The sequence below is a fragment of the Papio anubis genome, chromosome 9 (assembly GCF_008728515.1).
Source record: "Papio anubis isolate 15944 chromosome 9, Panubis1.0, whole genome shotgun sequence".
NCBI lineage: Eukaryota > Metazoa > Chordata > Mammalia > Primates > Cercopithecidae > Papio > Papio anubis.
The window spans coordinates 102,728,065-102,740,405 of record NC_044984.1 but is presented as its reverse complement, the minus strand read 5'-3'; the positions used below and the strand labels follow the sequence as shown (position 1 = coordinate 102,740,405).

Below are 12,341 nucleotides of genomic sequence, written 5' to 3'. Positions count from 1 at the left end.
CTTTTGGCGGGGACAGCCAGCATTTTGTGGAATGTCAGTCTGTGTGGGTGTGTCTGATGCTCCCTGGTGAATAGATTCAGGTCATGCATCTTGGGTAGGAATAGCATGTGAAAGATGTGGTGTCCTTCTCATGGAACCCTGTTGGATGGCATGTGATTACTGCTGGCATTCACTCTGGTCACTTCACTGGAGAGCCCTACCCACAGAGGACTTCTCTCCACTCTAAAATTACTCTTTCTGTCTTTGCAGTCTTTTTTGTGGGGAGGGTCTTTGAAATTATGTAAATATCCTATTCACTATCAAACATTTACTTTATTCATTTATTTATATCAGTATGAACTCATTCTATGCTTTTTATTGAGTGGGCTATAATTCATTAGTATTCTCATTTATTTTGATGCTCAAATCACCTCATTTTTGGCTGGTGAGAGCCACTTCAAGCTGGCATCTGTGTCCCTTGATGTGACCCCTATGATACTTTGAATGTTTTCTTGCTGTCTGGCACAAGATGTTCCAGTTATCTTGTTTTTTCCCAGAGCCAGCCCTGGAATCAGCCATTTATCTAAAGTGCCTTGATTCAATTTAGTGGAGAATATCTGGAAACAAAGATATTGGTGTAAAGTATGTTTATAGCTATTAGGGCAGCACTGCTCCCAGGTCCTCTTAGTGTGCAAATTTAGGGAGTAGGTGTGTGTATGCACACGTGTATATGTATGTAGATATACACATATACAAACATGTTTACATCTATATTTATTTCTAGATTTTTTCTCTATATTGGAAACCAGAAAGTCACGTTGATACACCTCTGACTTCAGTCCATCACCATAGAGCTCATTCTGGTTCTCTTCCTTTCCACATTTGTGACTCCCTTCTCTGACAGTGAGAAATCCATTTATACTCAATGGTCAATGTAATGATTCTCCTGTTTCACCTGCCATCCCTGCCATGCACGGACACCCTTGTCACCTTACCTGCGCACTCTCATCCCATCTTGGCTGCACCCAGCATGGGCTCTGATGACTGTTATTGTTGTTGTTGTTGTTATTTTCATCCTTGGTGGGTTGGTGGGGCAGTGGAGTGGATGGGGCGCTTATGTCATTTAGGTCACCTGCCCTTATTTGGCTGAAGGGACCAGTCCTGGAGGCTCACAGGTGCATTTTTTTTTTAAATATTCATAGAATGCTTCTACGCAGTCCCTTTAAGAGGTCAAAGCAATTTAAAAAATCCTTGATAATTATCCAACATTCCAAAATTGATGGCTGATTCCAAGTGCTGTGTGTTTTATTCTCTTTCACCTCCTCCGCAGAAATCAAAGGGAGGAAAAGTAAGTAGCAGCTGAAATGATCCCCCACTCACTTTCTATAAAGAGGAAAATTAGCTGCTCTAATAATCATGAATATTAATGTATAGCCAATTTCACTCAATTAAAATGATGATCTATAATTTTGCCTTGGAGCTTTATGGAGGCCATTTCAGTGACTACTGAGAAGTTGGATGCTTTTTAAAGTTCATGGGTTCGGCTTAACTCTCCCATCCCCATCACTGGCTTCCATGTAGGAAGGACCCCAATTCCTTCCTTGACCAAATTTCTCAGCTTTTAGACAATGCGTTCTTTCTATTTTTAGGGCTCAGGATCTAATAATACATGGTGAGCTTATGAGGTCCTCACAACTCACATGCATTCCCTTCTATCTTTGTTCCTGACTGATCCGATAAACGACCACTGACCACAAAACCGTGTCCCACTTTCCCCGACGCACTTCCTCTATCTTATCCGGAATTTGATTGACTGCCACGCCAGGAACCTCTCCCTCCCGCACCACTCCTCCTCCTCCTCTTCCTCCCTCTCCTCCTCCCTCCTTCTCCTGCCTCCCTCCCTTCCTTCCTCCTTTCCCCTCCTGTCCCCTCCCCTCTTCTCCCCTCTGCAGTACAGTCCCTGCCTTGTATACTTTGTCTTCTGTAGAAGTTGAGGATATGGTGTAGCTACTGACTTCATTTTTTCTCCTGCTCCTGGCTCAACCTTTAACTTTACAGGGAGCTCTCCACGGTCCTGAAGTCAGTTCTAGGGCTCGGCAAAAAAATTTTCTTATTGGCATCTTTTGGGTGGTTCCTTTTCAAAGGGAGATCACATAGAGTGCAAGGTCTCCACCTCCTACCTTGAAGTTCTCCCAGCCTTTCCTTTTCTTGGTGGAAAAAGAATACCCACTTCTTGTTTCCACGCCAAATTGCTAGTGCACCAGTTTCCATGACAACAGAGAGCGGGGAGTTAAAGGCCAGCCTCTCATTTATAGCAGAATTAAAAACTACCCTCTTGGAGAATGAATAATGATCTCAGGAGGGTCCTGGAAATTGAAAAGCATTGGCTTTTTATTTATCCATCCACATAGTATGAGACTCTGAGGGAGAAAATATGGGGGTAGCGGGGGAGTTTCTGTAAGGACTTTTCATGGGGAGAAGGGCACACAGTAATGATGTTGGCAATAGCAATGATAACACCTCGCAGGGTCTCCACATTTTAAAATTTGTGGCAGCCACTTTAGACCCTCAATACAACCTGTGGATTTGATACAGGAAGAAACTGGGACTTCAAGTGAAGAACTGATATGTGTGCCACTTTCATGCTGTCTTTTTAGTGCCCGGAGCTTCTCACTGCCTGACTGGGACTTCCCCAGCAGTATCTAAGCAGTGACTCTCCTCCTTATCAAAAAGTACTCATCCCCTGTCCTATTCCTTCCCATCCCTGATAACAGTGGCACCGCTGAGAAGCCGGTCTTAGCTAGAGAGCAATAGTGAATTGAAGGGTTACTCTCCCAGGCCAAGTTTACTGGTGACTCCAATGGCTAAAGAGCTGACACTTTGTCAGATTAGAGTTTGGTTATGAATGCTTTCCCCCATTCTGCTTACACGAAGGGCTGCTTTTTTTCATTGACATTGGGGCACTAGTTTATGCTCTATATATCCTCAGGACAATCCTAGGAGGCAAGTACTGTTATCCACATTTTACAGTTGAAGATAAGACTCAGAGAGGCCATGTAACTTGTCAAAGTTCACACTGCTACGAATGCCAGAGCTGCGATTGGAACCCAAGTCACCTGACACTTCGGTAGACATGAGTATCAAGTCCAACAAGAGCCAGAATGAGTCCCCCTTCAGCTTGCTTGAAGCCCAAGGACACTTCTGAGACTTAGGGTTAATTTCAAAGTTGTTTCCTTAATTGGGAGGATTTGGATTGTAGGAAGGCTCATGGGGAGAAGGGCTTTGGGTTGGGTTCATTTAGGAACAGTTGCCCAGCACAGGGTGAAATGCAGCTGGCTGGGTGATAAATATAGAAGCTTCACAGTCACAGAAAAAAGTCCCTCAGTTTCACGCTTTGCCATTCTGGGAGGGCCTGGTAGCATCTTTAGACTTATCTCCTCATATACCAGAGGGCTGGGTGGCAATGTCAGTTTGCAATTTTATGTTTCAGAGACCCCAGAGGTGTGATCTGGTTAAATAATTAGGGCCATGCTACCATAAGAGATTAGGATTATCGAGTCTCAGAGCTAAATAGGATCTTAGAAATAGTCAAGTCCAATGTATCCCCAAGTTTTATTGTGTATACCACCAGGGATACATAAGATGGTCCAGATGTTGTATTAGTTAGGAAAAGCTTATGAATGCAGTAACAAGCAAACCCAGAATTGTCTGTGGTTTTACACAACCCGAAGTCTCTGTGATCTTACACAATCAAGCTTTGTTTCTCTTACATAAACTCTGATGGGAGTCGGTCAGCCCTCTATGGTGGTGGTCCCCCATGCAATTACTCAGGGACTCAGGCTACTTTGATTTTTGTGATGCTGCCACCCCACATGTAGCTTCTAGGTCATGAAGGCACAGAAGAGAGCTGGCAGGCTGCACATGTTGCCCAAAGCATGACCACAGATGCAGAGGTTAACAATCTTTGCTCTGTGATTGGCTTGTTTAGCTTTCATTATTGATTGGGTTGTAAAATATAAACATTTGTGAGATTTAGAAGATTAAGATCATTTTGATAGTATTATTTACAGACTTTAAATATGTGGCTATCACACGTCTGTGCAGGGGAATAAGTACTACATAAAATAACTAGCTTAGAGTAAATAGTTTGCATCAGTTAAAAAAAGAATCTTTGCTCCAAATAAGAACTGACTTGGCTGGGTGCGGTGGGCAGCGGCTCACGCCTGTAATCCTAGTGCTTTGGGAGGCCAAGGCAAGTGGATCACTGGAGGTCAGGAGTTTGAGACCAGCCTGGCCAACATGGTGAAACCCCGATTGTACTAAAAATGCAAAAATTAGCCAGGTGTGGTGGCACATGCCTGTAATCCCAGCTACTCAGGAGGTTGAGGCAGGAGAATTGCTTGAACCTGGGAGGCAGAGGTTGCAGTGAGCTGAGATTGTACCATTGCACTCCAGCCTGGGCAACAGAGCAAGACTCCATCTAAAAAACCCAAAAAACAAAAAACAGGAATCGACTTGCAAGAAGGAAAGAGGAGGGAATTTACCAGCTAGGGGCTTGGAACCACCCACCTCATTTGGTAGTATATCATAATTACAGATTTTTAGTGACCCCTGAGTAGAATCAAAGACCACCTCCAAGATTTGCTTTTTTGTCAGCAGGGGAGAAGGTGCCTCGACATTCAGAGGCAGGGAAGATGAGGCATCACTCTGTCCAGTAGAGGGAGGGAAGCGGATCTTGTAGTAAACTCCCAAAAGGCGATTTGAAAGGGAAACTGATCTCATCCATCTCAAAGTTGTAGCCAAAGGCAGAAACACAAACGCATATACAAAGATACACTGAGGCAGACACACAAAGACATTCCAACGTGTGCACACACACACATCCAGGCACACACAGGCTCACCCACGAAGATACAGCAACACTCACTTCCTCTGCATGTGTGATTCATCTCCCCAAGGCTAGGAGGAGGTGCTGAAAGGACCCGGGGGTCCCATGGGGACCATGAGCAAGGCCTGTAGTGTATAAATCTGGGGTCAGCAGCAGAATAGGCTCAACCACCCTCATTTCTTCTCTCTGGTGCCCTATAAATATCTCCTGGTTCCTGCCCCACCTCCTGGCAGCAATCCTTACTGCCATCTCTCCCAGCTTGTTAGATTTAGGTGCTGGAGTGATTTGTTTCTTTTCTCCAGATCAGCAGAAGCTGCCTGACGGGGGCAAATTCACCATTCAGGGAGCCTGCAGAATCAATATTGCTTTCTCCTTCACTGAGAGGGAAAGTGGGATTTTTAGGGAATCAGCCGTGGTTGGTTTGACTTGATCTTTTTGGCCTCGCAGAGCAAGAGAAAGGGATTTCTGACACAGGGTAGGACTGACCCCACTCCTCAGTTCAGTGTGGACTGCTGAGCCTCTGCTGTGGTTACTCTTGCACCCAGAGCCTTGGGTCCTGGGGTCAAGAGATTTAAAGCAGAAACCAGTTGGTAGACTTCTTGGAGACTTCACACATCCTATGGCGTCCCTGGTGCCAGGAGGTCTCCAGTGTCATGGTCAAGAGCATCAGCTCTGCACTCAGCCTGTCTGGGTCTAAATCTCAGCTCAGCTGGTAAGAGGCTCTATGACTTTGAGCTCGTTACAGAATTTCTCTGAGCCTCAGTTTCCCCATCTTTAAAATGGGGATAACAATGGTAGTTCCCTCATGGGACTATCATGGATGCATGCCATGTAAAATATTTTAGTACACGGTCACACCCTGGGAGACAGAGTTCCAGAAGTTGTGGCTGCAAGGGTCAGGTAAGAGACACAAACCTGACTCAAAGAGGAACATTCATGAAGATGTCACAGCTGCAAAGAGAAAATGAATGCCAGTTCATTGTTAGAGGCCCTGGCTGTTCTGAATATGCCATAGCCAGACTCAATGGGGATCCACACTGAGCTACAGACAACGCTGGCTATGGTGGTGTTGATGGAGGGGTGAGACTGGCCTCAGGGCCTGCTGACTGTTCCTTGGGTGTCTGGGGCCTGGGCATGGATGTTACCTTAAGAAGCACACACTAATCTCCCTTCCTCCACACCACCCCATCCTCCCTGCCTTTCTTCTCAGAGCCTCATTGAGCACCTACTATATTCCAAGTGCTTGAACAAAGTAAACCTGGCCTCTGCCCTGATGGTGTGTGCCTCATAGTCTGGGAAGAAAGTCAATCAACAAATAAGCAGAAAGGTGAGCAAGATGATTCCCGATGGTGGTAAGGCCTCTCCAAAGAGGCGACATCTGAGTTGAGATGTAAGGAGGAGAAGGAGCTGGCTGTGCAGACACCTGGAGCCCGTTTTCACAGCGGGTGGGAATGGCAATTGCAAAGGCTGTGGAAAGCAGGAGACACCTGGGAGTTTTGGTGTTTTTGTTGTTGCTGTTTTGGGACAGGGTCTCACTCTGTCACCCAAACTGGAGTGTAGTGGCACAGTGAGCTCACTGGAACCTCGAACTCCTGAGCTCAGGTGATCCTCCCGCCTCAGACTTCTGAGTAGCTGGGCCCCACATGCATGCCACCACACCTGGCTCATTTAAAAAAATTTTTTTAGAGATGGGGTCTTGTTATGTTGCCGAGGCTGCTCTTGAACTCCTGGCCTCAAGCGATTCTTCCGCCTTGGCCTCCCAAAATGCTGGGATCATAGCTGTGTCCAGCCCAGAGTCTTAAGTTTCACGGGGACAGAAAGAGGAACAGGGTAAGTGAAGGAGAGGGGTTGCTGCAGGAGATGAGGTTGGAAGCGTGAAGAAATGGTGTCCTGCCTCATCGACCAGGGTGAGAAATGGAGGTTTTATTTTAAGTGCAGCCAGAAGTCATTTGCTAGAGGCTCCAAGCTGAGGAGAAAGACACGATTCAGTTTATATTTTAAGAGGAAGGCTCCAGCTGCTACATGCAAAGACCTGTGGAGGGGCAAGATGGGAGCTGCGAAGGCAGAGAGGAGGTGGCTGCAGGAAACCTGGTGCCTTGGACAGAGGTGACTGGAGTAGAAAGGAAAAACTGAATTCTCAATAGAGTTTGAAAGAAGAGCCAATAGGACTTGCTGACAGATTGAATTGGACTGGGTTAAGGGTGACAGATTTGAACTTGTCTGTCTCAATTTAGGCCTGATTCTATTTTCATATTAACCTTCTTGTGATGATTAATAGGATCGCTCCTTGGGATTCTGGAGGGCAAGTGGAATGAACTGCAATGGAGACTCACTCCTTCCTCAACTCACAATAAAGGGATATCAGAGAGCTGGGTTGTAGCCCCTTCTCTGCTACAAACTTGATGAGTGGTGTTGGCTAAATCACACCACTCGCCGGGCCCTCATCCTGGCTCCAGTGTCCTCACTATGAAATGTACTGGTCATAGTGTCTTCACAGAGGGAGGGGCTGAGGAGAGCTGGACTTAATGCACCGTAAATGTCCAGAGAGTAGAAAGCAGTGACAAAGAAGTGCATGTGGTAGGGTTGTATTGGGAAGTGTCTCTTTGCTGGCTGATCATTCCCCTCCCCTCTCTCTCCTCCTTTCCCCTCCCCTCCCCTCCCTTCCTCTGTCTTTCCCTTCCTTTCCCTTCCTCTCCCCTGCCTCCCCTTTCCTTCCCTCCCCTTCTTTCCCCTCTTCTGCTCTCCCCCTGCCTTTCTTCCCCCACCTTGGTTCTGAGGACCCTTCTCTCCTTCGCCAGATGGTACTGACAGAGCCAAGGATGAAAGCACGCAGATGCATTCTGCCCACTCCCGATCCCTGGTCTCTGAGAAGTGATGAGACTGGGGCTGGGGGAAAAGGAGGTTGATCTGGAAGACCATTCTGAGCAGGAAAGGATGGTGTGGAAGCCTTTGCGAAGTGGGAGGGGATTGGGGAGGGCTTCCATCATGAGTGCAGAGGAGAAGGGCAGGGACTGAGCAGTGAGCTGCCCTGGAGGGCACCTGCCTTCTGACCTGTCATTTGTGAACAAACCACCATCCAACCATCCTGCCAACTCTCCAGCCCCATGAAGAGAAGGTGAAGGGCTTGGATACTTGTGGGGAGAGGAAGAGAAGGGGTAATCTTGTTCCCTAACCAGTGAGGAACTGACCAAGGCCACTGGGAATTTTCCCATGAGCTGGGGTAGAAAGGGACCGTCGGTCACTGTTAGATGTTTATACCCAGCTGTCCCACCTGGGGAGTCTTTTCTTTAGACATCCATGAAAGTACAGTGATGTCAAAGGATGTTTAATGAGTCTCCCCAAATGGGATGTTAGGAGACATCCTGTTTATCAGTCTGAGACTTGTTGAATAAATTACATTATAGCCATACTGTGGAATGTCACACAGCTATGAAAGGACAAGCTCAATCTCTGTGTCACCCTGAAGGGAGATTCTTAATACACAGGTGAAAAAGATGAGTTGTAGAATCATGTACATCATACACTCTCTCTCTCTGTCTCTATACACACACACACACACACACACACATATTTTTTGGTAAGTTAAAAAAAGAGGGCCAGGTGTGGTGGCTCATGCCTGTAGTCCCAGCACTTTGGGAGGCTGAGGTGGGCAGATCACTTGAGCCCAGGAGTTCGAGACTAGCTTGGGCACCATGATGAAACCCTGTTTCTGCAAAAAATACAAAAATTAGCCAGTCTCATAAGTCTCCAAATAAATAAATAAATAGAAAAGCATTTTTAAAAAAAGGCATAGGGAAGGGAACTCTACAACAATCTATTAACATTGCTAACGACAGGGGTTGGAGTTAGAATGGAGTGGGGGAGATTATTGATTTTTTACTTTGTTATTTAGCATATTGCAATGCATGTTACTTCCATAATTAAGAAAATCTAATACACATTTTTATAAAAGTTCAAGGTGTCCTCAGATATGTTCAAGCCCAAAAGAATCTTATACTAAGCCCCAGTCCCTGGCCCCTGGTAAGTACTTGCAAAAAATGTTGGATGAATGATGAAAAGAGGAAGAATGAAATGTTTAGCTCAATATCTCATTTCTTGGATGGTTTGTAAAGCTTTCAATAAAACAGGAGCCTTGAGGCAGTTGGTCATTAATGAATAACTCATCATCAGAGGTCTGGATGGAATATTAAAGCAGTCCCAGCAGTCAACAGTGCCCCTTGTTAAACATGGTCCCTGCTGCAGCTAGTCTAGGTCCAGGCTCATATTCTAGCCGACAGCTTGGAGAGGAGTGATCGTCACATTTCCTCACGTAACCATCCTCATTTTTAGGGTTGACAGTTCTGCTGCTGCAGTGACAGGGAGGTGGGTGGGTGAGTCCTTTGAGTGTTGCTGGGATGTTCAGTCCCGGGGCTGTGACTGGGGAGAGTGATGTCACCCTTGATGAATTTCTGAAGACTCAGGTAGAGCGGCTCACTATGATGAAAACCTCTTATAAGTAGGTTTTTCCTTCTTTTTAGTAAACAGGTTGCTCATTACTCTTCGACAGCTCTGACCTTGGTTCAGAGTGGGTGCTGGGTGTTGGGATAGGGGTAGGTGGAGGGGCATGCATGGAGGTCCGTCTTATCCCATGTCTTGTCTGGTTTTTCTTCAGTCTCCTCCTCCTCACTTTTGGAGCAGAGAGTCCTCATGCACCACTGGGACTCCCCATCCCCTTCCCTGTCTGTCAGTGTCTTACTGAGCCAGGCAGACTCCTCGCTCTCTAAAGTGACAGTTCGTTTTCAGATTCCCTGTTCACGTTTCCATTTTGCAGGTGACAGAGACCAGTGTGTTATTCCTCGTAAGTAGTGTAGCGGGAGCCTCTGGGAATGAAACGTTTAGCGAAATGACTGACTCTAATGGAGAATTTTCAGGTATTTTGGTAGACGAAGGGATAGAATAATTTAGGACTAGGTCCAAGTTCTATTGCTAAATAACATTTCCCACCCTCCCCTCCCCCCGCACTTTTCTGTTGGAGACAGAGTCTCACTCTGTCACCCAGGCTAGAGTGCAGTGGTGTGATCACAGCTCACTGTAGGCTTGACCTCCTGGGTTCAGGTCATCCTCCCACCTCAGCCTCCCAAGTAGCTGGGACCACAGATGTATAGCACCATGCCTGGCTATTTTTGTTTTGTTTTGTTTTGTTTTGTTTTGTAGAGACAGGATCTCACCATGTTGCTCAGGCTGGTCTTGAATTCCTGGGCTCAAGCGATCTCCCCACTTTGGCCTCCCAAAGTGCTGGGATTACAGGTGTGAGCCACCATGCCTGACCTATTTTTCCCCTTTTTATAAAGGCGATATGTGTTCAATTCATACCACTTGCAAAACGCAGAAAGACACAAGGAAAATTTAACAACACATTCCTCCATAATCCCTCTAGCCAAAGTGACTCATCGCAGCAGATACACACACAGTGTAAATATATATTTACAAAAGTATACTTTGCATATTCTTCTGTAGCCAGTTCTTTTCACTTAGCAATATATTGTGAGTATAGTCCCATAACTATAAATATTCATCTATACCATGAGTTTTTTCCAATTAGAAAAATTTCAAACAACCCAAAACATAAAAGACAATAAATATCTCTAGTATTGCAATCCTCAGGGATAGCCATTATCACTTTAAAAATATTCTCTTGCCTTTCTTTTCTATGCATGTTCATACTAGAATCTAATCCCTATATAGATGGTCCTCGATTTACAATACGGATGTGACCCCATTGTGAGTCAAGGAATGTACTGAAAGCCTATTGCTTTCTCACCATCATAAAATGAAAAAATCAAACCATAAGTTGGGGACTGTCTGTAGTGTCCTGACTTACTTTACCTACCCCTGTGTCCTCAGCACCTAGAAGAAGGTCTGGCATGTAAATATTGTTGAATGAATGCAAAATTATAAATGCTTATTTAGTAAATATTATTGAATGAATGCAAAATTATAAATGCATAGTTAGTAAATGTTGTTGAATGAATACAAAATTATAAATGCATATTTAGTAGGGTTCCTGGAGTAGAATCTGCTTCTACATTTTTTTCCCCAAAGCTTGGAAAACCCTCATTTAAAATGTTACATGTATTTTCCGCTTTCTGGGAAGGGGACTGGAGTTTACCTTTGAGCAGGACCATCCCTTGATTCTGGGTGTGAGCACTTGGTGAGAAGAAAATAAGCAAAATAACTCTCCATGGTTCTTGGGGATGCCCAGAAAGCTCAAATACTGAAGCTGCAGATGGAGCAGTTAAGTATTCTAAAGGGAACCTAAAGCAAACTGTGTGTGTTGGTAGAATGTGCCCCTGCAGGGTTGGAGCAAAATCTGTTTCTAAACTTAGAGTTTGGCTGCCCCAGGCCTGAACGCACTTGTTTGCTCTTGGGAGACAGGGTGCGCATTCTCATCCAAGCATTTGCTTGCTGGAGTTGAGGATTGAGGACCAGATGGTGGCAGAAGGGATATGCAGGCTTGCTCTTGCTCTCACCTGAGGCTAGAGAGAAGTGCCACGTCTGGTAAGGAGTACCCTGGTCTCCAGGGTTGGTCTCCCTCCGGGTAGTAATGTACCAAATCCAATGAGCAGACTTGGACTTGGCCTCTTGGCCTCTGTGGTTGTCTTGTTTGGACTGTGGGGTGATGGCGGGATGTCCTTTGGAGGAGAGATGTTTCCATGTTTCTCCAGGGGGTGTTGTTGGTCTACTACAGAGGAAGCCTTATTCCCCATTTCTCTTGGTTCAGAGGAGCTGGGTGGGAACTTGGAGGTGTGGCAATATTCCCAGAACATCCTCCGTGCAGGGTGAGTGTTTAGGCAGGAAGTTCCAAGTAAAGCGTTTGAATGTTGAGTCTTAGCAACCACTCTTAGCAATAATTTTAAATTAATCTTCATGGTACTATATCTCTCCTCTTATTCTGTTGTCTGTAGTAGCACCGACAGGCTGAGGATCTATCAACATTTTAAATGCAAATATCCTTTGCCCCAGAATTACCACTTCTAGGAATCTCATCTAAAGAAATACTAAGAAAAAGAAGCATGTAGCAATGTTCTTTGCAACATTGTGTGCAATAGCATAAAACTGGAAATAAGCAAAGTGCTGGAGAAGTGGGGACTGTTAGATAAACCTTGGCATATCTGCACTAGAGTGAGGCAGATCTATGTACACTGACATCGAAACTTCTCTGACACATATGGCTGAGAATAGAGAACAATCCTATTCATACAAGAAAAAAAAATCAATGCCACAATATATGTATGTAAATGCACAGAAAAATTCTACAATTGTGCCCACTTAATAAATGGAGCTACCTCTAGGGAGGGCAGTGGAATTATATGTGTGGAGTATATGTGAATAATAATGATGGTAATTAAGATGAGAGGTGACATTTGTTGAGTGCCCACTCTGGGCCAGACACTGTTGAGGGGCTTTATGTGAATTCACTTGCTCAGTGCTAATA

The 12,341-nt window shown here is 45.3% G+C and overlaps 1 long non-coding RNA gene across 3 annotated transcripts in view; it reads left to right on the top strand.

The window, feature by feature from the left end:
- LOC103876045 overlaps positions 1 to 12,341 on the top strand; it is a 34,986-nt gene that overhangs the window by 10,890 nt on the left and 11,755 nt on the right. For all 3 annotated transcript variants that reach the window (XR_004176187.1, XR_004176186.1, XR_002515840.2), the window contains exon 3: positions 6,078 to 6,194. This is a non-coding gene — a long non-coding RNA (uncharacterized LOC103876045). The remainder of the gene's footprint in view (positions 1 to 6,077; positions 6,195 to 12,341) is intronic.